Raw genomic sequence first — 26,664 nt, forward strand, 5'->3', positions numbered from 1 at the left:
AGGTGGTTTAATTATGTCGATGGCCATGGGAGAGCTCTTTCCCGTTGGCCTAGAGTGGCCTAGCGTGGCTACACCAGCGGTCTTACAGCTGCATCGGTACAGCTGTGCCACTGTAAGCTCTCTCGTGTAGATATGGCCCTAAACTGAGTAGGAAGTCTTGCAAGATTGTCATGAAAATCTAAGCAGCTAGTGATAATATTTGGGGGCGGAGGGATTATATTTTGCAGACATTATTTTTGAAAATAAATTATTCTGGATGGGAAAGTGAGAATTTTGTCAGCCTGAAAACAAAAATGAACCCCAGGTGTCTGTTTCCATTTTCAAAATGGGAAGAAATGCAGTAAGAAAACAGCATAAGCACAGAAAATTAAACTAGATTTTAAAAATGGTTTCAGTTGTGATAATCTCGGGTGCTAATAATGCTAATACTTAGTACTCCGCTATTGTTACCTATAATTCATTATAGGTACTAGATAATACTTAGTCCTGCCTTGAGTGCAGGGGGATGGACTAGAAGACCTTTTGTGGTCCCTTCCAGTGTAGGATTGTATGATTATGGCCTAGTTATTACTTAGTCCTGCCTCAGTGCAGGGGACTGAACTAAATGACCTATTGAGGTCCCTTCCAGTCCTGCACGTCGATGATTGTGTTCGGAAAGACTAACCAAGAATTGTGCTAAGCGCTGTACAGAGTACTAGACGATAATATCACTTTCCAATACCTGCTTCAAAGAGCTCATATGCAACCATAAATTACCACGTTTTGGGTTAGAAAGATGAAGAACCTGAAGCACAGAGCGTTTAAATGACTGAGCCAAGCTCACGCAGCGATGGGAACAGGGAGGCGCTCGCGGATCTTGAGCGGTCGCTGGTATTTAAAGCGTTGAGATTTGGGTTTTGAACAAGCCCTTTCGTGGCGCTCTTGTGTGCGTCACTTTGCGCACAGTCCCTTAGAGTGGGGCCGCCTGCTGTTATGGAGGGTGGAGGCTGGAGGGTTGAGCGCGCGCTCTAACAAGTGCTCCCTGGGTTGGGGGCCGGAAGCAGGAAAGCTAGCGGAGAGGGGCGTGTCTGAGCCGCGCAGGCCCGGAAACAGGGTGAGACTAACTCAGCAACGCAGCCAGTGACCCCTGCCGAGCGGAATAGAACCTTCTTCCCTTTCCTTCACGCGCAGCTGACCCGGGCAGTGTGGGAGCGGCACGTGCTTTCAGTAGAGAGTCCGTCCAAGCAGCAGCGGCTATTGCAAGGGGGTGGCTGCGGGAGGATGATGCGCAGCCGTTGTAGCTGTAAGTGGTGCTTTGAGGTGACCGTGTGCCCTTGGCTGCCAAACAGGCGCAAGGGGGACGTGCCACTGATTGTCTTCTTCTGGCACTAGTCCCTGCTGCTACTACCTCCCTGGTTTTGCTGTATAGCAGGTACGGTCAGCTGGTTCTTCGCCATTTCCTGTGTAAGGGGAATTCATAGCACCAGAGAACAAAATACTGTATTAGTAGAGCCCTGCAGTGGATACAAAATTTGTATCTGCATCTGATCCGTGATCAGCAAACGTCACTGGATATAAAGTGGAAATCTGCAGATTTGCAAGGCTCTAAATATAAGGAGCGATCCTGCACTGGTGGGAGCAGAGGAAGGTGTGCAGAGGGATGTACTACAAATGATCAGGTATAGGGCTTCCAGCTGCTGTGATGCATTCTGGATTATTTGATTATTTTAAAAGAATCGGGAAGGTTAACAGACTGTAAAGATTTGTATAAAAAGGCACAGCCCCTTGTCAGTAGTGGATGCTCTGTGTATATGTCAACTCTATAGATTTGTGAAGTAATGTATGCTGAGATGTTTGTATCTTAATGATGCATTTTTCTATGGAAAAGGCTTTGCCATGGGATTCATAAGTTTTATGCAAGTCCCAAAACGAATACACAACAAAAATCCAGTAGAGGAGAAAGTAGCAAATGATTTGGGATTGGTTTTTTTAAAACATAAATAGTTTTCTGAAATCTCAAGTTTGAAGTTACAGAATAAATGTTTCATCTGTAATATTAATAATTTACTGAAGTAAAAAATAAGCTGCTTTGTATAAGGCATTTAGGTTCAAATTTTTTACTTTCAAAACTTCTGTTGCCTTCCAAGAGGCTATGATTTCACCCTTGAATTTTTATATACCCTAATGCAATTTAGATTATAATCTGACCCTAGGTCCTCTTGTTGTAACTTCTGAGAAAAGACAACAATAATAATTGAAATATAAATATACCATAGCATAGTATGCATCAATCTCTAGTTGGGAAAATGTAAATAGGCACTTTATGTATATCTTGCTTAGTATTACTGAAGATTTAGGATAAATTATCTTCCTCTGGAGAAGAGTGCTGATATATCAGCTTTGCAGATCATAGAACAGCTACTAACTGCTTTATTTATGTTTCTCTTATAGAATTGTGTACTTGCACTTTCTGAAAATGAATGAATTTAAATATAAATTCCAGTACATTCCTTCCACAAACCTACATTTACCTGAGGAGAGCACAACATCCTGATTTTATGCCTCTGGGACAGAAGGCTTTGAAACCCAAATTGCCAGCCTGGTGGAAATGTTTTTGGTGGAAATGTACAGGTGCAAACTTTGTAAGTTCACAGGCAGTATCAAGAATAGAATCAGAACTCCTATGACTAACATTCACAAACAGGGTAGAATTTGCCACGTTTCTTAGTGCCTTGAAATGGGCCCAGATGAAGATGACTCATACAGCATAGGGGATGAAATCAGCCAAGAAAACCTTGCAGAGATGTCATTTCTGTTGCCCATGTACCAGATGCTTCATAACATAAGCCCTGAATGCTGTGATGTAAGCCTGGGGAGTTACCGTGATGATCCTAATGGCTCTCATTCTTGTAAGGTAAACACACTGTTTGAAGAAGAAGCAGGTCAGTTTCAGCTTGAGGAGCCCTGCTTTGTGGTGCCTAATCACCTCTCATATTCCACAGACCCCAATGAATCTAAAAAAAGCAAAGATGAGGAGGAAGCCCAATTTGAACATCTCATGTGACTTGGCCTGTGTCGCATTTCCAGCATTAAAACTCAGACCTTAGAGGTAGAAGTGAAAACAACTAAAGTTGAAGTCAAACAAGAAAATAGTACAAGTCAGAAGAAGGTCAGACCTGAAAACAGTGGCTTAGCTCAGCCTTTGAAAGGTATTTGCACTTTAAAACCAAGTGCTGAAAGAATACAACACTGCAACATATGTGACCAAGAACTGAAGTCAAAAGGTGCTTATAAAATCCATGTTAAATGTCATGATGGGGATGAGGGCTTCAAATGTGTTTATTGCAATTGCTGCATGACTGAATGGAACTTAATGAAAAATAATTTAAAAACACACAAGCCGGTAAAAGAGAGCTACCAGTGTCTGATTTGCAAGAGTTTTTATGTCGCCAAGTTCATGGAAAATGCACAGGAACAACCATCATGGAAAACGTAATCTCTTTCTATGCACAAAGTGTTCATCTCTTTATGAAACTGAGCAAGTGAGAAATCTGCATATATCTTTCCATTATGGTAACTTGTTTAAATGTCTGCACTGTGATTTTATTGGTAAGTCTCAAACATTTATTTTTCTCATACTTTCACCCTCATTGTAAACCCATCTGTAAGCATAATATATATTGAGAGTTACAAAGATGTACTTAAAGAGTTTCGGCATGTAGTACAGTGGTTCTCAACTCTGGTCCACCGCTTATTCAGGGAAAGGCCCTGGCGGGCTGAGCCGGTTTGTTTACCTGCCGCATCCGCAGGTTCGGCTGATCGCAGTTCCCACTGGCTGCGGTTTGCTGCTCCAGGCCACTGGGGGCTGCTGGAAGCGGCGCGGGCCAAGGGATATGCTGGCCGCCCTTCCTGCAGCCCCCGTTGGCCTGGAGTAGCTAATCGTGGCCAGTAGGAGCCGCGATCAGCTGAACTTGCAGACGCGGCAGGTAAACAAACTGGCCTGGTGCGCCGGGGCTTTCCCTGAACAAGCGGTGCACCAGAGTTGATAACCACTGATGTAGTATGATACCATTTGTGATGAGCTATAACAAATAATCTTAGTGTTACTGGGAAATTTGTTACAGGCAGGAACAATACAAATCTGTGTGTTGAATAAGCTTTTGCAAATGTACCTTTTTATGAAAATGTTACTCTGCTCTACAGAATTACATCTCATTTTAAACTATAATCTATGGATTCTAAATATTTGTTTTTATTTTAAAAAAAAAAAAAAGAGTTGGACTTTTTAACTTCTCCTGGACTATTAGGACTTGAAAGTCATGTCACATGTAATGGGAAAAGTAACTTTACATGGATTTACTCTGTCTCGAGTTTAATAACAACACTTTGCTATTTTTATCTTTAAACCGCTACATTCCCACTATAAATGTTAACTAATACTTACTTGGCTGTGATATAGCTGTTACCTATATTTTATGAATAGGGAAACAAATGTATAGCTGAAAACAAGGAAGATTGTTGAACATGGTTAAATGTATAGTTTTAGAAGAATTAGTGATATTTTCTGTATTTACTTCTATTTCTGTTTCCTCTGACGCTGATACATGTCAATGATCTATGGCTTTTTGACACAGACGGAGAGTGGACCAAGGTCTACAAGTATCTCTGCACCCACAACTACAGTTCCAGACCACATCCGTGCGCCAAATGTGAAAGATGGTTCTTCCAAATGTAGGTAGCTCTTTAATTTGTATGCTTTACTAGGTGTTTGTCTCTTTTTCTAGCTTCTTGGTTATTAAAATACAGCAAACTATTTCATAAATATTTGTTAAAATCAATAATTTGTTGGGTTTTTAATGCTATATCCTATTACTGTAAATAGTGATGTTCAGGGAATGGTACAGCCCTACATGTGAATATTTAATATAAAAGGGTTAGGGAGTGGGAGTGTTAAAAGAAAAAAAAACAGGTTTTTAAAAATAATGTGGTGGGATTTGCTGTGTTCGGGAAACACCACATCCTGCTGCTGCTATCCGAGGGATAGAGAGCTCTATAGTGGCTCCCTATCACAGAGACATGAGGTGGGGAAAAGGTAACTTGGGTTCTGAATACAAAGGATCTTATGCTGTTATGGGAAAGAGAAGTGAAAACTGGGATTGAGATTTGGGGTGGGCAAAAAGACTGGTATTGGGTGGGTGAACAGACTGGCACTGGGAACCAGAGGGGCCAGGGGATGGAGGGGAGAGAACTGGGGGAACATATCTGACAAGGGGAAACTTGTGGGGAGAACTGGGACTGGCTGAGTAGAAAGTCTGGGACAAGAAGTGGTCGGGGACAAGAACTGGGAGCCAGTGGTGATGGGACACATGGGCAGAGGAAGGCAACTGGTGGCCAGGGTGAGGGGAGAGACAGATCAGATATGGGCTGTGGGGGACGCTGTGGCTTGCTAGACAAGGTGCCTGAGGGTGGGAGTGGGTTGGGTGAAGGGAGACTGGAACAGGGATTCTGGAGGGATGAGACTAGCTTGGCAGGGATTCTGGCATTTTTCTAACTTCTTTCTCTTTTTTGAGCGCTTAACTTTGCAACCTTAATAATCTTTGAATGTAACATTTGCGTGTGATATATTAAGGAGATTTGGGGGAAATGGCAAGATTAGTAACTTTTAAAGAAAACTGACAAAAATCCATCAACTTTAGCAATATGTGCTGAATGCCATTAGCAACCAAGCTATGAGAGGCATTCGGCACGTTGTTAATTTAAAAGCTCACATATTTCTCCTTAGGTCCTGGGACATTCAGACCCTCCTGGGTCGCCGGCTTCAGCTCCATCATGACACCTTGTTGGTGATGTCATATTGACCACCACACCCCTCTGAAGCATGGAGCTGGCATATATTGTGGGTGGAGGGTCAAGTATAAGTGCCTTTTTTTATTTTTAACATTATCTTGAATAATTTTTTAATACTTTATCCCAAAAGGGATAAAATATTTTAAAATCTTTGCAAAACTGTGTAATATAACTAAAAATGGGCATTTTTCTGCCCCGTCTACTATAGTAGTTGGCTGAGTAATCCAGCCTTTGTGATACTGACAGTACAATGCTTGCTGGGGCATCACACTAGAGAATTGGCAATCCAGGTGAGGCTGGATGGCATTGGCTGAAGTGGGGGAGAAAAAGACACACACTTTTTTCCCCCTAGGTAACAATGTGCTGAATGCCTCTCTTCTTTACCAAGCTGTTGCAGGGCATTTAGCACATATTGCTAAAGTTGATGGAATTTCACAGGTCACCTCCTAACACTCCTAAGACTGGGAGTGGCTAAGTCATTATGCAAGGTAGCCTATCTCCCCTTGTTTTTTTCCTACAAACCCCCCCCCCCCCCAAGACGTTCTGGTTAAACTTGGATTATTGCTGTGCACATTGTAAGATGAGCTATTGCCAGCAGGAGAGTGAGTTTGTGTGTGTGGTTTTTGGAGGGGGGTGTGTGGGGGGGGGGGTGAGAGAACCTGGATTAGTGCTGGAAATGACCCACCTTGATTATCATGCGCATTATAAAGAGGGGTGGCCTATTACCAGCAGGAGAGTGAGTTTGTATGTGGGGGGGGGGGAGGGAAGGGTGAGAAAACCTGGATTTGTGCTGGAAATGGCCCTACTTGAAGATCACTTTAGATAAGCTGTTACCAGCAGGAGAGTGGGGTGGGAGGAAGTTTTGTTTCATGGTCTCTGTGTGTATATAATGTCTTCTGCAGTTTCCACGATATGCTATGCATCCGATGAAGTGAGCTGTAGCTCACGAAAGCTCATGCTCAAATAAACTGGTTAGTCTCTAAGGTGCCACAAGTACTCCTTTTCTTTTTTCTTTTTTCTCCTAACACTGTTGTTTTGTCTTGGGGTTGGTTATATTCACTGCAAAGCAAAATCGTTTGGCCCCTTGGTGCTGGCTTGACTCAAGCTCGGCCCCTCCAGCCCTGCAGGGTTGGGACCCTGGGTCTGAGCCCTGGGTTAGCACACTTTCACTGTAGGTGGAAGAGGGTTATGCTTGAGCCCAGGCTCAAGCACGAGTTTATGTTGCAGTGCAGACATACCCTCAGATAGTCATAGCTAAATACAAGGCAGAAGAGATTGCTTAGCATGTTTTTTGTCCTATAACTGAAGAGGTGTTAATGGGCCACTTCACCTTGAATGGCTCCTCAGAAAGTGTGTTAACAACTGATGCTAAACAATCTGTTCCACCTTGTATTTAGCTGTGACACTATCTTTCCCAGTCCTGAAGAGCAGTTCTGTGAAGCTCAAAAGCTTGTCTCTTTCACCAACAGAAGTTGGTCCAATAAACGATATTACCTCACCCACCTGGTCTCTAACATCCCAGGTCCAACATAGATAAGCTTATTTTGTTTGCAGTGTAGTCATATCATATGTTTAAAAAGATCTGGCAAGGGCCTTTTGGGAGGGAAGGGGAAGCTGATGTTTGCATGTCAGTGTGAAAACAGAAGCAAATAAATTTGAGTAAGAATACTTTCATTTGTGGCAAGTAAAGTATAACTTCATAGAGAACTATTCTATTTGACACCTGGTATCATAACCATATTTTCGTTGTTCACCTTGTATTCACTGAGAGTGAGTTTGTGGTTTATCACGCTTGAATGAGCTGATTATTTTAGCAACAACAAAAATCTTGAAAGTGTAGGAAGTGAAGAAAAACAGAAAATGAGATATTAGCTGTTATTAAGTTTCAGTGTCGTAAAGCGCCAGTGTAGACCATGCACCAGCGCTGGGAGCCACGCTCCTTTTGGAGGTGGTTTTTTAAGAACGCTGGGAGAGCTCTCTCCCAGCGCTACACCGCAACCACACAAGCCACGTTAAAGTGCTGCTGCGGCAGTGCTTTAGCGTTGCCTGTGTAGACTAGCCCTAATACTCCACAAGTACTCATTGTGGGTTCCTAATTGTCTTCTGCAGCACTAACTGTTCCCAGATAGTAACAATTGTTGGACCTGGTTTATCCTTCGGTCTTCACCTTAAGAATGGTACTATACGGGTATATTATGAAAGTATTACTGTAACGATGCTGGTTCTGGTGGGACCCAACTGAGAGTGCCAATTCAGGACAAATTGCTTAAAGCAGGGCAGTTACAGCCCAAGGCTGGGGTCTCTGTGCACACCAAGGCAAACCAAACCAGCCAAACAGAGAAGACTTTGGTTTTACCCCACTGGCTAACCACAAGTCACACAAGCAATTCCCTTAGACACTCCAGTTTCCCAGTATCACCACCAGTGCCACTCGTTATGGGGACAAATGGTTATGAAAACCAATACTCCAGTAAAAGAAAAAAGGTTTTCTCGATCCCAAAGGACCAAGCCCCAGACCCAGGTCAATATACAAGTTAGATCTTACTCACAAATCACGCTGTTGCCAGTCCTGTAGAATCTAAAATGTAAAGGTTTATTCATAAAAGGAAAAAGATATAGATGAGAGCTAGAATTGGTTACATGGAATCAATTACATACAGAAATGGCAAAGTTCTTGGTTCAGGCTTGTAGCAGTGATAGAATAAACTGCAAGTTCAAATCAAGTCTCTGGAGTACATCCACAGCTGGGATGGGTCATCAGTCCTTTGTTTAGAGCTTCCGTTTGTAGCAAGTTCCTCCAGAGGTATGAAGCAGGACTGAAGACAAGATGGAGATGAGGCATCAACCTTTTATAGGCTTCAGAGTAGCAGCCGTGTTAGTCTGTATTCGCAAAAAGAAAAGGAGTACTTTTCTCCTTTTCTTCTTTTGTAGTCTTTTCCAGGTATAAGAACAAAGGTGTTCTTACTGTGGAAAATTAGAGCATAATGGAGTTTGGAGTCACTTGAGCAAGTCCCTGCATACTTTGCTGAGTCACAAGGTGTATCTGCCTTCTCTCCATGGGTCATTTGTATAGCTGATGGTCCTTAATGGGCCATCAAGCAGGCCAGGCAGAGCTGACACCAACTTGTCTGGGGTGTCGCCCAGAAGCATAGCATAAGTTTGAAATACAGACAGTATAGAATCAGTATTCATAGCTTTAACTACAAAAACGATACACACACATAGAGAGCATAATCATAACCAGCAAACCATAACCTCTCCATAGACCCTCCCCCTTACACGACAACCTTTAAACAATATTTGCTGCAGATATATAAAAGTGGTCGCAATAGTGATCTATACAGTTACAGATTGTCAATAACGTCACAACTACTTACAAGAATGCTAACCTCACCTTGTAGAGTGTGAGTAAAAATCATATATAAATACCGTACTGTAAGACATTTGCTTATCCATATTTTTTGCAATATTTTAAAAAAACATAAGCACTTACTAGATTAATATAATTTCAAGGAAACAAGTTAAATATAACTTTGTCCTGTGTCTAAGTACTAAATGTTTGAACATCTTATCTAGTTGTCTGTGGAAGTCTTTTTGTGTGTGTTTATATAATTTTTTTTTTTAATTTCATGTATATAGCATGGAATTGTGATATGTTAACAAGTCACTTGCTCACCCATGAAACTAACTATTTCTAAAATACAATTACATCTTCACCTACCTTTTTGAGAATGTTTTATCCCAAACTAATAAGGTGTTTTCCACCACTGAAGATAATAAAGTTTATTTTGATTGACTTGCACTTTTTTTGGTAGGTGGAGGGAATTCTTAAGTCTAATTCTGGCTTGGGTTTGCTAATTTGCTTATTTGTATTTCTTTACTGTCCACCCAGAGCTGAGCTGAAAGAGCATATGGCAAAACACAAAACTCCCAAACCCTTCCTATGTTCATTATGTGGCCAAGCATTTAAATATACACATCAAATGAGCAGGCATCAGAAACATGTCCATCAAAGACAGAAAGTGAAAGAGATGAAGAAAAGAAAGAGAACTGAGAATAGTCTTGTGTGCTCAGATACAAAAAGAACAAACTAGAACAAAAAAAAACTCAAATGAATTTGTGTGCAGCATCTGCAACAGGTAAGGCCTATGCTACGATTAGGTTCAAACTCTGTTTTATGCTTGCAAGTAGTCCTATAGACTTCCATTTTAGGATTATTATTCAAGTACTGTTATTCGACATGGGCAATATTTTCAGAGAGGGGGCCCACAGTTAATCTAAAATAGGCACTCTCTTGGCATGGCTTTGTATACAAATAGGTCTGTAGTTGGGCTACTCACATGAACAAGCTGCAGGGTTGGCAGGGACTGTTACCACACGTGTGATTTTTCTTATGGAGTTTTTCTTTTACATTTTATCAATACTTTGTTATATACTGTAGATTTTATAGTTGACACCTTTTAAAAATATTAACTGAATGTGGGTGAGACTTACTGTGTTTGTGTGTCTATCACTATGGACCTCATTTTCAGAAAGAGAGACCTGATGTCTGCAAAAATGTATGGTTACATGTGTTATAATAATCTAATAATGTTAGATTAAATGTTACATGCTGGGTGAAACCTTGTTAAGAACTGAGTTTAAAAAAAAAAAACTCCATGAGGTCGATGAATGAATATGAACGCACCCTTCAATTAGCATAACATAAATACTCCCACCCTTCCCCCCCCCAAACCTAAAACAAAAGGGTTTTGTGAACCTGCCCATGGGTTTTAGACTGGGTGGGAAGAGGGGCTTTTGCTGACTACTTTTTTGGGTGGGGAGAGTGAGAAAGGAGAATAGAAACTGAGAGGCAAAAGGCAGGCAAGCCAGCCAAGCAACTGTCTGCGAGTATGAGATATGACCCTGGAAAAAGCTAGAGAGAGTTTTTGCAGTCTGGTGTTGGCTAAAGAGGCTTGGGGCTGTAAACTAAAACGATTTTTTGGTTACTGAATTCCTGAGTACTGTTTTCTGTGAGAACCTTTGTATATTCCAGAAGGGGGCAGCAAAGGGCTAGTATTGTTTTGTTCTTCCTTACAAATACTGTTTTTATTTAATGCTTTACTCATTATGTAAATTTAAATACAGAAAACACAACAATCACAAAGCTCCAGTTTACATATATGGAAATTCAGAGTTAAGGATGTACCTCTGTGGTTTTTTTCATTTATGCCTTTGTATTTCAGTGCGCTCGTAACAGTGATTCTCCCCCGCCTTCCCCGAGTACAGTATGTCTGATACAAAACCAGGGCGACTTAGTGTGCGATCTGCTAGTGTGGTGTTCATTCAAACCCTGGCTTGCCATGCAGTAAGTCTCCATGCGGACAAATCCTTAAACAGCTTATGGAAATTTACCAAATCATTAATTTGGAGTATAAATATTGTTCAGTGATCTCATTGGCAGTTGCTAATTGATATCTAATATGATAAGTTTCTTAAGTGCCCTAGAGAGATTACTTTCCTATGCATGTCATGTAGAATTTGAAAGAAAGCCAGGTGCTAGATTTCAGTGAAACATCTGGCATTAACTGAGTACTAACAGATAATTTCTTTTTCTGTGACTTGAAATAATGGTAGTTGAATTTAAATATTTCATTGGTTTTGTTTTAAATTGGTTTTTCCTGATTATGTTAAAAGAAGAGACGTGATCTGATTCTGCTAAAAGGAGCATATTTATATTTCATTCAAGAAACCTACTTTTTCAGAACAGCCTGTGAATTTTTAGCACATCACAACCAGTGATTTTGATATTCATTTATATTTTTATTTTTAAAAAGTTCTTTTAAAGGAGAAATATGCATACTTGGAACTTCTGCAACCCATATGGTAGAGAAGCTGGATTTAAAGTCACAGGGTTGCATTTAAAGGTACCTGGAACCAGTCCTGCTCTTGTTGAAACTAATGGGAACAAGATCAGGCCAAATGTCAAGTCAACTTTGACCAAAATATAATAGCTTTTTTTTTTCCCACCAAAAAAAGTCTTCATAAAGCCTAAGATTAAATGAAATGGTTCTTTTTTTTTTTTTTAATTCTAGTGGAAACATTTTTTAAACTAATATTCTCCTATAATGTTAGCCACCCAGTTAGTGCCGTATCATGCAAATATATTTCATAAAAGTGAACCTGACAAGAAACTAACCAGCAACACAAATTAATCTGTCTAGTCCATTCCATTGATCAATCTGAGAGAAATTCAATAAGTAAACATCATAAATAATAAAAAGTAAATTAGACTTTAAATTGCTTTGATTATTAAAACTGAACAAATGTTTGTTTTTAGCATAAATAAGGACCTTTCCTACTTGTGAACTTATGTAAATATTGTACACACAGTCCATGACATTCTGGTGAATTTTAAGCTGTTTTGTGCTTAGAGGGCTAAGAGTGAAAAAGCAGAAGAAAATAACTTAATTCACTAGAATGCAATGCTTGCTTATTTGGAAAACGCGGTCTTAAAAAAAAAAAAATGTTACTTCCTAGTATGATCTCCCTTCCTCCATGTTGCCTGCTTATTTTTCTCTGTGATCCTAGACTCCCCAGTGAGCCCTCAGGAGCTGGTTGGTTGGAGATCAGCTGGGAGGTGGCAGTCTTTAAGTTGCAGCTGAGGTCACTTAGCAGGTAGCCATTGCAGAGCTGAGAGAGGTGCTATAACTTAATTCCCCATGCTGAGCTTTAGCTGCTAGCTCTTATGTAAAGAAGAGGGCGGCAGGGTTACCTGCCAACAGGGTATTGAATGGGAGCACCAGCTCTCTAGGGTGGAATGTTCTTTTGTTAGGTATGACGTGTATTATGTTTCATCTTACGCTGCCCCTTTAAAAACGTGTCTCTTACGGTGATCATGCGGAAATGTTATGGATCCTGAGATTTTTTTTGAGCAAGGCAACCCATGTTGCTATGAAAAGAAACATGGGAATCTTATATTAAATGCACAGGACTTTTTTTTTTTTTTTTTTTTTTAAAGGTGTCTGAAATATCCCTATGGTGTACTGTTTATTTTCCTCTTAAGGGTGAAAATGAGTTGTCCCAGCTGTAATTACATGTAATCTCAGTATTTTTCTCTCCTTATACTTATAGTCATAAATCATTTCCTGCTAGCATTATATTTAAAAAAAATCCAGAGATCAATATCTATGGATCTTTGGGTCATTCTACGCCACAAACACTAAGATGAGACCACAAGGTTATTGGAGTCTTCATGTGTCCCCTTAAACCATTTACAACTGTTAAAACCATGCATACAAACTATTTGTTTTAACTACAGTTCAAACCAAAAGAATCTGCATGGCTGATAGTTTTACTTCTCTTCAAGTCGATTGAGTGATGGTACTGGGTTGCTCCACTAAATCATTGTGAAATAGGGATCTCTTAAATACATAAAGATAATTTTTTGATTGTGATTGCAGTGAGCAGAAGCAATGACAAAGAATTTTTTCCTAATCAGTGAATGAGAGTACTTATAACTTTGAATTACCGTATGTGCATGGCTATTGGATTCCAAAAGACATTATGGAAATTAGACAGCATCTGTGTTTTTGAGCTGTGTATTTATTTTGTAGCTCTTAAAAAAAAAAAAAAAAAAATCGAATTCTAGATCTGTGAAAATCTACTATTTGCAGTGAGGCTTTACAGTTGAAAGGTTATAAATATTTAGGGGAAGGAAAAAAATTGATGTAACGAATATTATTTAGAATGGTACAGCTTGCCTTTCGTAGATGGCTGACATGTTGAAACCTACTGTTTAAATCCAATTGTTTCTTCCCAAGATTTTGATTTTACTGAAATCATTCTTTTATTCAAGATTGCATATCTTCTGTGAACAGCAAGGTTTTTAACAATTTGCTTTTTTAACCGCTTTCACTTCCCTTATGGAAATGATGGGCTTATATCCTCTAAATGATGCAAGCTTTATTTCTTCAGTGCAAGGAAGTGTTAAATTATACACGTCTGAAAGTTCAGTCCATTTTTCCATCTTTTTATTTTGAACTTTGATACAGCCAAACATCCTTTGAAAAGTTAATTATAAATTAAGAGGTTATGCAGTTGATGGATTTCCACTCCATATGGCTAAATGCAGTGCCTTGCATAATGCATCTGATGAAGTGAGCTGTAGCTCACGAAAGCTTATGCTCAAATAAATTGGTTAGTCTCTAAGGTGCCACAAGTACTCCTTTTCTTTTTACAAATTAAGAGTTAACTAAACTGGAATATTTTTATTAATCTTCTTTTTGTTTTTTTTTGCATGGTTGGCATCTCGGAGATAAGGTAAACTTCTGTATGTATCAGAGGGGTAGCCGTGTTAGTCTGGATCTGTAAAAGTGTCAAAGAGTCCTGTGGCACCTTATAGACTAACAGACATATTGGAGCTTAAGCTTTCGTGGGTGAATACCCACTTCATCCGACAAAGTGGGTATTCACCCACAGAAGCTTATGCTCCAATATGTCTGTTAGTCTATAAGGTGCCACAGGACTCTTTGCTGCTGTATGTAGTAAATTTCAGAAATAAGTGAAAGACTGAAAGTACTACAATATCAGACTTTTAAAATATAATAGGAAATATGTATGTTATAGCTTTATTTTCAATATATTGGGTGTAAGCAAAATACTCAATGGGTACTAGTAATGTGTGACTTTAGTGCACATATTCTGGGGTTAGCATTTACCTTAACAGTTAACGTACAGGAATGTATCAGAATGAAAATGTTTTTTTTTTCTATAATAGTGTTGATCAAGAAACTGGAAAATGTGGAGGGCCAAATTTTGAACTCTCTGAAATCAATTGGGAAGACTGCCATTGACTTCTGTGGGAGCAGGATATAACCCAAATCTTTTTTTGCTTATATTTTTTCTAATACAACTATAATGGAGATATATATTACTAATTAAAAATAAGCTGACTGCATTATAGGCTTGATCCTGCACTTCTTGTTTACCCACAGTTCTCACTAATGTTGCTGGGAGTTGGGGAGTTAGGCAGTTTGTGGGCACGAAGATGGCTCTAGAAGAAGTGCCAGACCCTGAATTCACATGAACAGCAATAGAACTTATGAGATCTATATTATTGTTCAAACGTTTACATCTATGTTTAATAGTAAAAAACTGTCTTCTTCTTTTTAAGAGGTATAAACCCATATATCATTCAGTGGTGTACTTTTCAATGTAAATAATTGCAATGTACAAGAGTGAAAAAGTGGGTCAGGTAGCTGGGAAGGGAGAATCTACCATTGATACTCACACCAATGGTTTTTAGAAGATCAGATTGGATCTCTACACTTTGCTGCCCTACACTGTCAATTGATGCCAGTAAATTACCTGTGCCTAGATTATGCATATTTTGTCCATTCTGTGCATTAATATTTTAAAGTTAATACAATATTAAATATATTTAACTACTGTGAGGACTGAAATAAATCTGTTCTTTCATTCTCCCTCCCCGATTATATTAATCTATACCCACTAAACTAACAGCTATAAATATCAGCCATAAAAGTCATTAAAGGGCTACAATGGCACAATTGGTTGCTATAACTGAGAAATGTCATCCTTCTGGAACGTTTATCCAGGAAAAAGAGAAGATGATTTTCAGCTGTGACAAGGCTTGTTTCCTCTCTGGCAGGAAGTGTTCTTCAAAACTGGCTCTACAGAGACTCATGGGAATACATGTGAGTACAAAACTAGGCTAAAGGCCTCATTGACACAGCATATGCGCATCCATACTGGTAAACTCTGTGTGTGCATTATGTTCTCACTTTCAATAAACTGTAATTTTTGTTTTAAAGTGGTGATTGCTTTGTAGTAGGAGAGTTTGGATCTCTCTCTTTGTTCCTTAGCAAATATTTACAGTGGTTCTAATGAAAGAAGGTTTTTACCCAGTAGTTACTCTGGCTATGATAGTGAGTTTATGTCCCTGATTCAGGAAAGCATCCCAGTTACTCAAGTATTTAGACTTGATCTATTTATTTAGAAAGTATTATACATTTACAAATCGTTGCCATGTAAATATTAAATACAATACAATAATCATTACAACAGTGAGTTCTGTTTAGAGACATTCTACAAAAATATAGTTATCAGATCTGTCTATTTAACAGGGTGTTACTATATTACAAAGAGTGCATCATTATGCTTATGACATGTCATGTTCAGTGATTTTTGTTGAGTGAAATTTCTGATTACATATATTTAACAGACCAGGCATGTCTATAACATGTTAATATTCAAAAAAATTGGACAAGGTGAGGGTTTTTTTAAATTATTTTGGGGTGGGTGGGTGACTGTACTTTGTCTGAGTACTGAATAAATGGTAACCAAATATCTAAGTATCCAAGTGTTTTGACTTTAAGCACATGTTTATCTTCTATGGGACTTAAGCATATCTTTAAAGTTTGGATGTGGGTGACTGCTTTCCTGCATAGGGATGTCCTTATGAATGTTCTTGCATGCATTTCTGATTTGAGATCTATATTCCTGTTCACAGCCATGTTTTAGACTTAATAGTTCCTGGAGGTACTTTTGGCTCCTTTCCCTCACCTCTAGAGACTTAGGCCTGGTGTAAACTTAAACGTTAGATTGACATAGCTATGCCACTCGGGTGTGAAAAATTCACACTCCCTAGCGCTGTAGCTATATCAACCTTATGCCAAGAGCAGATGCAGCTAAGGTGCCATTTCCAAAAAGGTACTGAAATATCTCTATTAATTTTTGTACTTGTACTTGTGTACTTAGAGGAACTTTTAAAGTGTGTGTGTGTGTTTGTTTGTTTGTTTGTTTTTTACCACACAGAAAGTAATGATGTTCTGACTAAAAGAATGAGAAGTACTTGTGGCACCTTAGAGATTAACAAATTTATTTGGGCATAAGCTTTCGTGGGCTAAAGCCCACTTCATCAGATGGATGCAGTGGAAAATACAGTAGGAAGATGTATACACACAGAGAACATGAAAAAATGGGTGTTGCCTTAGCAACTCTAACGAGATTAATCAGTTAAGGTGGGCTGTTATCAGCAGGAGGGAAAAAAAACTTCTGTAGTGATAATCAGGATGGCCCATTTCAAACAGTTGACAAGAAGGTGTGAGTAACAGTAGGGGAAAAATTAGCACCGGCAAGTAGTTTTTCCTTTGTGTAATGACCCATCCATTCCCAGTCTTTATTCAAGCCTAATTTAATGGTATCCAGTTTGCAAATTAATTCTAGTTCTGCAGTTTCTCGTTGGAGTCCGTTTTTGAAGTTTTTTTTTTTTATTGAAAAATTGCGACTTTTAGGTCTACTTGTGGCACCTTAGAGACTAACCAATTTATTTGAGCATGAGCTTTCGTGAGCTACAGCTCACTTCATCGGATGCATACTGTGGAAACTGCAGAAGACACAGTATGCATCCGATGAAGTGAGCTGTAGCTCACGAAAGCTCATGCTCAGATAAATTGGTTAGTCTCTAAGGTGCCACAAGTACTCCTTTTCTTTTTGCGAATACAGACTAACACGGCTGTTACTCTGAAACCGACTTTTAGGTCTGTAATTGAATGACTAGGGAGGTTGAAGTGTTCTCCGACTGGTTTATTAATGTTATAATTCTTGACGTCTGATTTGTGTCCATTTATTCTTTTGCGTAGAGACTGTCCAGTTTGGCCAATGTACATGGCAGAGGGGGCATTGCTGGCACATGATGGCATATATCACATTGATAGATGTGCAGGTGAATGAGCCTCTGATGGTGTGGCTGATGTGATTCTGTCCTATGATGGTGTCCCTTGAATAGATATGTGGACAGAGTTGGCAACAGGCTTTGTTGCAAGGATAGGTTCCTGGGTTAGTGTTTTTGTTGTGTGATGTGTGGTTGCTGGTGAGTATGCTGACTGAGTAATGTTTTGAGTCAGTTTCTGGAAAGCTTTCTTGTCTTCAGTTTTGTGGTATGTTAATGCCTTCACTGGAAGGCTCAGTATCCCTTTTTCACAGATACTCTTGGGTTCTTTTTGCTTTGTTTTAAGAGATTTATGTACATGGAATTTACATTCTCATGGTTATATTAAGTTCCTAACCTTGACAAAAGACACTGTATTAGAAATCCTGAGTTTGGGACTCTTGGATATTTTTCCATATGCCAGGCATTTAACTCTGTGAATGCGATTATTTTTTTTTAAACTGAGCATGTTAAGAGGTTAGGAAATAGGGATTTGAATTGTACAAGTAGAATAAGACATGTGCTGTGTTAAAGGAATGGCATTCCTAAGTCTGCTACATTATATGTATGGTGGGTGGGTGACAGGCAGGCAGAGTGGGAGAGCTAATTAGCAGCTTGTGACAATATTTACAGAAGTCAGTGCATGGAAAATTTTTGTGTCAGACCTGGCAATGAGCCGGAGAAGTAATATCCACTTCTCTCCACCTTGTGCAATAAGTAAAATTTCAGGAGATTTTTAAAAACAAAAATGTGCTTTCAGTGGTTTGTCAGGAATACAACACTCTGACACTTGACTGACATGAGTTTAATGCAGTTTTGGGGCTCCATATTCTATGGTGGTGGATCCCTGGCATACATGTGGGTACTTGGAGTAGATAGATCTCTGATATGCCAGATACACAAGTAGTCACATCACTTTAAAACATTCTAAATAACCCCCCACCCCCCCTTCCTGACTGCCCCACCCTCTGACCGTCCCAACCTATCCACACCCCTACCCCGAACTCCCCTGCCCTCTATCCAATCCCCCTTACCACGCTGCCTGGAGCACCGGTGGCTGACGGCGCTACAGCTGTGCCGCCCAGAGCACCAGGAGAGGCAGCTGCGCCACCTGGCTGGAGCCAGCCACACCACCGCGCAGCACAAAGCACCGGGTCAGGCCGGGTTCTGCAGCTACGCTGCCTGGCTAGAGCTCACAGCCCCGCCACCCAGCACATTTTGCTGGCAGCGCAGTGAGCTGAGGCTGCGGGAGAGGGGCTGGGTGCTAGCCTCCCGGGCAAGGAGAGGGGCCGGGCAGGACTGTCCTTCGGGCCGGATGTGGCTTGCGGGCTGTAGTTTGCCCACCTCTGGTGTAAGGTATAATTGCAGCATGATCCCTCTTGCAGGTTCTCTTCGCCTCCCCGTGAGCATCAATTATTCTGGGGAGGGGGGAATCTGCGGCAGACATTAATTCTGTACTTGTGCAGTGGTGTAGAATTCCCCCCGCCCCTCCGAGTATTAGGTGTCTAACTGTAAGGCCTGGCCTACACTAGAAAATTAAGTTGGCTTAACTATGTCGCTCAGGGATGTGAAAAGTCCACACCCCAAGCAACAGCAATTAAACTGACCTGACCCCCTGAGTAGACAGCGGTAAGTCGACAGGTATAGTCTTCCATCAACTTAGTTACTGCCTCTTGTGGAGGTGATTACTTATGCCGATGGGGGAACCCTTCCCGTCAGCATAGGTAGTGCCTATGTTGAAGTGCTGTAGCATTTCAAGTGTAGACGAAGCCTGAGTATGATTTTGAAAATTTTGGCCTTAACCTCTCTGAGATTCAGTTTTCCCCTGGGGATTAAAGATTCTATATACTGAGTCCAAAATTATGTTCATTTTTTAAAATTATTGTTAAAAGACAATACAGAACAAAATCTACTTTATAATGAACCATTACCAAAAGTACATGTAAAGCACTGGAGATGGAAGTGTCCTGCATGTTTGCATTTGTAATGGTTCCAGTAGAGAATTAGAGAGACACTGGTTAAAAATTATATATTTGAGGGGAAATACTACCTTACCTGTGTTGATGTTGTTAATAAGTTAACTTATTTCATTTTTAACAAGCTAATAGATTTTTAAAGTTTTCACCATTAACTTGAATTGTCTGGGGGTTTTTTTGCATTTGGGTTTGAACCCATGAAAATAGACTTATCAGTTTAGTTTTTCTTTATCGTGTATTTCACTTTCATGTTCTCCTCTATTAGATAAATGTTGTAAAATATGCAGGTAAACGTTTACATCAAAGCATGTGTGCAGATGGGTGTGCATGCACAATTTCCATGCGCACCAAAAGGCGGAAGCCCTTAATGTCCTCTGCTTTTTAAGCATTATTTTTTTGTGCTCTTGCTAAAAGGTGTCCATGCTTTTACAAAAAAAATAATTAATACCCTGGCTTCACTGCTAATACTGTTTCCTGTTGCTTTTTGAGAACTTCCGTTCTACCTCCTCTTCAATTTGCAAGAAACCGTTTTTAACTAGTGTTAACCTAGTGACTTAAAGCAGGCTGAGAGTTAGTGTTCTGTATTCATGGGGCTGATGCAGGAAAAGGGGCAAAGATAAGTCTTTTTAGCAGAAAAGTAAACTGATCTTCAATTTGGAAATGGAGTTAATTTACCTGAAACCACGTTCAGCTGTGATGATTTAAGGTTAAAGGTGTCTTACCAATAAGTGATCTATCTAGAACTAGAATTGTCCTTTTGTGCAAGAACATACTTTTTATTTCAGATTTTATTTAGTGCAACAGCTTTCATATAGATGTTCAAGTCAAGTGTGTTAGATTAAAAGTTGTAACCATTCAATACCTGAAGGAAGGGCATTGTGCAAGTCCACGTGGGAACTAAGGCAGTTCTCGCCATGGATGCAGCCTGCAAGTATATGACCATTTTGTAATTGGCCACAGTGGCAAAGAGGAGAGTCACGAAGGGCCCACTTTAAGTCTTTTGCAGTACATCTCATCACTCTACAACTGAAGCGATTGAGTTTTACACCAGGGGGCTGAACTATTAGATTTGTCACAACATAAGCACTGGCTATGTTTGAAGCTTGTTCTTGCTGATGCAGCTACATTACCGTCACATACCCCATAAGTAACCTGCTTCGACAGTGGAAACATAAGCTGCTACTAGCAGGCCAAACCTTCCACGTCCTGGCTAGCATAGACTCTCAAGTGATCTTATTTCAGATGGGAATATGTAAAAGACAAGCCAATGGGTCTGAGGATATTTTTTTTTTTTAATGTTCTGGTGATTTCCTTTGAATTCTCCCTCCCCTCAGCCCCCATTCCTCATTTATGTGAACATGTCTGCTGCTTTCCATATTTTGATAGGTGAGAAGCCTTTCAAATGTGAAATCTGCTCTTATGCCTCAATTGATGCAAGCTCTCTGTGCAGACATTTCAGGACTCACACAAGTGAGAGGCCCTACAAATGCGAAATGTTCTCGTACAGTTGGTAAGTGTAAATAGTCCCCCTTGCTGGGACAGATTTTTCACAGTATAACTATGCATTTTTTTTAAATAAGAGATTGTTTGTTTTGTTTTTTGTTTTGTTTTGTTTTTTTTGTTTCCTACATACTTCCATCCATCAACAAAAGAAGCCAGATATTTAAATTCACTCCTATTGAGAGTCATTCGATACAAAGAGCTAATGAATAGTTTAGTTTTTCTAAGTGGATGTTTCTAACCCCTTTATCTCTGCTTCCACTTAATTTCTGTTGACATTGTACAGGCTACAAGGGAGGATATATGGAATTGGAAAATGATGAATCTAAAAATATCTGAGGGGAAATTGAGATATCTGTGTGTCGTGCCTGGGGCACTGGGATTATGACAGAAGAACATGTTTCTATACATTCATTCAATGAATGGGAGTCTCTTCCCACTGTTACATGAGCTTCACTAGGTCTTTTCCTCCATATTGATTTCTTCTGCCAGTTTGCTTGTAGTGCCCATCCCCCACAACTTGGAAAACTGTCACATTACTTAAGGCATTTCCCATTGTGAGGTCATACACCTGTCTTTTGTTCATTTGACAGTGCTGGCACAGTACTGTACATCGTATCAAGAATAGAAGCAATAGGTAATTTTGGTAAAGCTCAAATATATTTTGAAGTATGTTGCAGAGCATTTAGTAATGTGTAAGGTTGCAAAAGGATAACTTAAATATTTTACATTCTTATGTCTTTGAACATTGTACTGTATGTTAAGTGCAAACATCCAGAGGGGAATGGTATTTAACTGCAAAGGTTTAAACTGAGATAAGTTTTGTCTGCCGAACCCACTTGTTGGTTGGTTTGGTTGGAAGGACTATTATATAACCGTCAATAGTAAATATAGCACTGGATGCGATTATGCTTGCAAAATTGAAGTGTTACTTCCAAGTTTCCTTCAGTGTCAAAGTTCAAACATGGAAACACATCCATCAAATAAGAGGTAAAATAACAAAAATACCGAGTTTAGAGTAAACTCCCAACTCCCTGACCTACGTTATGAACCTTGCAGTAACTGAACACAGGAATAACAACAACAAAGTCTCTTCCTACTCTTGATGACAGCTACACTGAAATTAAGAACTCTAAACATTGTCCAGCTTCAGTGACAAAAAATGAATTAAATTCAAGAATTGGAGCAGATAATTCACTACCAAATTTGGACAAAAACAGGACACATTCATTAGCAGATGACTGCCTTCTTGGCAGTTATAAGAATGATGTTTGTTCTACTGTATAAGTTAGAGAAGAGAGCAGGAAGGAGTCAGCAAATAAATATTCCTGTTACATAACAGACACCACAGAACTGCAGAGCAGAACACTGCTAATCTGCAGTTCACTAAACTACACACTCAATAATCTGCACAAAAAATTGTCAGATTCTTCTCCTGTCAAGTAAGATTTAACAGTAGGGCACTGTAGTGAATTCTCATATTATGAAAATCTTTTTACAAAACATGCTGCAGTATTTTTCTAGTGTACATTGTGCTTTATTTTAAATCATTGACAAAATAAGTACAGCTTTGCGCCATGTTGGCCTTGATTCTAATCAGATTTACTAATTTACAGAATTCACTAGTTCCCTGCACTAGTACAAATTGCAAGGTTAGTTGGTTGGTTTGTTATAAGGCCCTAATCCTGGCCTTACGTACATGCTTAACTTTAGGCGTGGGAGTAGTTCCATTGAAGTCAATGGAACGGTCATATCTTCAAAGTTGAGCATGCATGTATATGTGTGCAGGATCAGAGCTTAAATATAATGCACGAATAAGGATGATAGTTCAAAATTGTGGCTGAGTTGCACACAAGCCATGGAAAAATCACGTAAAAGAAACTGTGGACCTTATTATTTGTGCTTATAAGGTCTTATTATTTTTCCATGATTTCTGCTGTTGGCAGCCCTGGGCTGAGAACAGGGGATCTTGCTGTCAAAACTGTGGTGGAAGCCTAATACTGCAGGATCCACAATTTCCACAGTATTGTGAATTAAGTTGGGCCTTATGCATGAGTAACTAAATTCAGCAAGTGTGCTGTATCATGCTCTGAAAGTGCTATTTACTTAGAACGTTTCACGGGTGTATTTATTATAGAACTTCATTATACCAATTACTTGCTTATCGTCAGCGTAAGAGCTGAATAATGTTCTATATAGTTTATATATATATATATTCCAAATAGCCACATGTATGAATTTGTGAATATACAAATTCATACAAACTGTTGCAATAATTTCTTTAAATATTTTTTTTAATGCTCCACTATGTTTTACTTTAGACTACAACCCCCGCTACTTTAGCTTATACCATCTTATAGTGTCCTGTTGCTTTTTTTTCCCTGCTGTGTAAATTGCTTCAGTATAGAATTCATTAGGCTGTTGATCTCAGTGGGCCATATTCAAAGAGGAAGGGTAAAGTGATGTAAGGTACCCCTAAGTAAACATGTGTAAGCAAGTCTAAGGCTATGTTGACACTGGGATGCAATGTACAGTTTGTGTAAATATGCCCGGGCTAGCTTTAATCGAGCTAGCACCCTGAAAATACCAACGAGGGCACAGCAGTGCAGGCTTCAGCGTGTGCAAGTACATACCTAGGGGATCAGCTGTGCTTGTACAATCTGCGGTGATCCCTGTGCTGCTGTGCCATCACTGCAGTTTTTTGCGAGGTTGCTAACTTAAAGCTAATGCAATTACATCTACACAAGCTTCAAATCACAGCTGCAGTGTAGACATATACCCTGAGATGGTATAATTGAAATAACAAAGGAGCGAGAAGAATGTGCAAATTATACCAATTTAGCTACACCTCTGAGTTCTACCCAATACTCTAATTTTAATTTGAGACTAAAATAAAGTTTTGGGTTGGATTACCTGGAGCTAGTCACGAGAAAGTTTCATGATTTGAGCTGCCACATGTGAAGACTGTTTATGTGCCTTGGATTCAGCAGAGACCCGAGCATCACCTTAGTCAAGTTAATAGGAAATGATGGGATGAAATCTGCAATGACATCTGTCCATCTAATAGGAAGAGTCCACTAAGTAGTGAATTTTAAAATGTGTCTCACACTTCTTTCTTTACCATCACAAATTTTTGTTTCTCCAACTTCTATATTTGGAAATTCAAGACCTGAAATGTTTCTGAACTGGACTGTTTTATGTAATCTGAAGAGTATGGCCCACTCAGATCAACAGCCTAATGGATTCTATGCTGGTGCAATTTATATATCAGAAAAAAAGGTACCTAACAGGACAGTATAAGATGTTATAAGTTAAAGTAGTGGGGGTTGTATTCTACAGTAAAACATATTGGAGCATTAAAGATTTTCTTTAAATATTTTTTTTAATAATTTGTATGAATTTGTGTATACACAAATATGCAACAGAGCTCACGTTTTAGTGTAGAATACTGACAGTATTTGGCTCATGGCTTAAATTCTTATTTTGGAGGCCTGCTCTTTTGTCATAATCCATAAATGATGAGGCTGTTAAATGATGGGGCCCTAATCTTAGTTGGGACCTCTAGCCACTACTGTAATACTGTTTCTACTAGTAGTAGTTACAATTTTTTCCTAGTAAGCTCTAATAAGTTTCCATTACATTACAGAATCCAGAAGAAGAGCCTGGACCTCCATGTGTGACAACATCACACTGGTGAGGCATTTGGCTGTAGTTTTAGCTGCTATTCTTCCCCTGACAAGCAACTCCTCCGGAAGCATGTAAAGAAATACCATCTCAGTTCAGAAATCTCATTAATCAGCACCCAGCCCATCCCTAGCCTCAAACCATTTCCAATGGAGCATTAGGTTCTTCATGCTTAAATGTGTACCAGAGCAGCTAATCAAGCAGTAGGTCAGCCAGAAGAGAAGGAGAAATTGATCCAGTGAGGACATTAAAAGGACTGGCAAATGTGGCTCAACCCGAGGCTCAAAGAGTGGTCCTTGCAGGAGGCTTCATATACACTGTAGTATATGCTATAACTCTGGTTTTCCTGAGAGGAGCATGACATGCTATGAGTAAAGTTTTGTTTTACGTGAGGACTGAGTATTTTGATCCTGTTTTCTGACTACCTCATGCTGACTTGTCCTTCATTCGAAGTTAGGGAGTTTGACAGTTAAAGGGGGAATTTATTGAAATGCCAATTTAGGTGCATTGAATTCTGCAAGATCGGTTCTTGGATGTCATCTTGCTCATTTTAAATATAGGTACATATTTTTAAATAAGTAAATGAAAGTGAAATCTGTTGGCGCACTGGCTCTCAGAATTAGTTATATTAGAAAATATATCACTGCTACCTAGCTACTGTATAATAGATTATTATATGAAAAGTGTGTCTCATAAGAAACTAATCAATGGTAAAATAAAAATATAGACAACATATCCAATAAACTTGATTTTAAAAACTCAGTGGTTTTATATTGTCTGTACTTACTTTGGAGTGGCAACAAAAAATTACTAAGTTTTCTGGAGAGAATGAAAATCAGACCTTCAGTAGCCCATGAACAGAAACTGTTTTGCTCCTGTTACTCCCTATTTCTTTGCCAGTAATGATTTTGTAGCATCTGTTAGTAGTAATAAATGTTACACCAGAAATATAACTCCAGCTACATAAAGATTCATACAGACACTTAATGTGATAACTTTCTATTGGACCAACAAGTAAATTATAACACAAGTGTGCACACATTATTTTCTCCTTAACAAATACAATAGTAAATAATAGCGAGGAGTTGTTAAATGCTATTCCATTTGTGAAGTGTTTATATAGCAGCTTGAATGAAGAATTTTATTCTCTTCAAAATCTACTAACATGAGCAATGTAGAGACTCCCATCCTTTTCAGGCAGAAAGGGTTTAGGATCTAAATTCTGACAAAAATGGTAAAATGAAGTTTAAGGTTTTGAGAGCATATTGGTAATTCATGGGACAAATAACTAGAAATTTCCTTTAAGATTATCAGAAAAACAATCCAGAAAATTGGGAGGTAAGGTTAAACCACAGCAGAGCACCATTTGAAAATATAGAAATGCACAGATAAGGTCACTCAAACAAACCTTGCCACCTTCTTTTCCAAATGCAAGGTGCACTTTGCCCTTTCTAACACAAATATAGCAGTGTTTTTTTAAAAACAAAACAAAAAACCTACCCTACATGCACAATTCCTCCTCTGAGAAAAGGGTTAGAGAGAGAACAAACCATATGCTACAGATGTTAGTCACATTGTCTAATGCATTAGTGAAGGTGCTTGGCTATTACACTAAGAACCTATGTATAATAAACAGCTTTAGCTCTGCTCCCATACTGATACCCATCTCTGTTTTTCCTTCTGTTTCTCTTGTATCTATATAGTAAGGTGTTCTAGTTGAAGTAATGACATTTTCCTGAATATTTTTGTTCAGAAGGAGGAGATGGTTGTCCACTTTAGTACTAATCTCCTAGCAATTTATACATTTAGCAATAGCCTCATCAGTTCCAGAAAGGTTAGTGGCTCACAGTGAACAGGTTAAGGAAACTCTTAAACACTGACTAGTTCATCCTTTGAGTCTAGCACTGCCTTTCTGAGGGAAGATACACTTCTATACAAAGGGTAGCCAAAGTAGTTCTTCACTTG

General features: G+C 39.2%; 1 pseudogene; it reads left to right on the forward strand.

Annotated features, from left to right (window-relative positions):
- Positions 1-1,054: 1,054 nt before the first annotated feature.
- LOC141982651 (zinc finger autosomal protein-like) lies at positions 1,055-25,305 on the forward strand (annotated as a pseudogene).
- The last annotated feature ends 1,359 nt before the right edge of the window (positions 25,306-26,664 follow it).

This window comes from Natator depressus, chromosome 2 (genome assembly GCF_965152275.1).
Source record: "Natator depressus isolate rNatDep1 chromosome 2, rNatDep2.hap1, whole genome shotgun sequence".
NCBI classification, from domain to species: Eukaryota; Metazoa; Chordata; order Testudines; family Cheloniidae; genus Natator; species Natator depressus.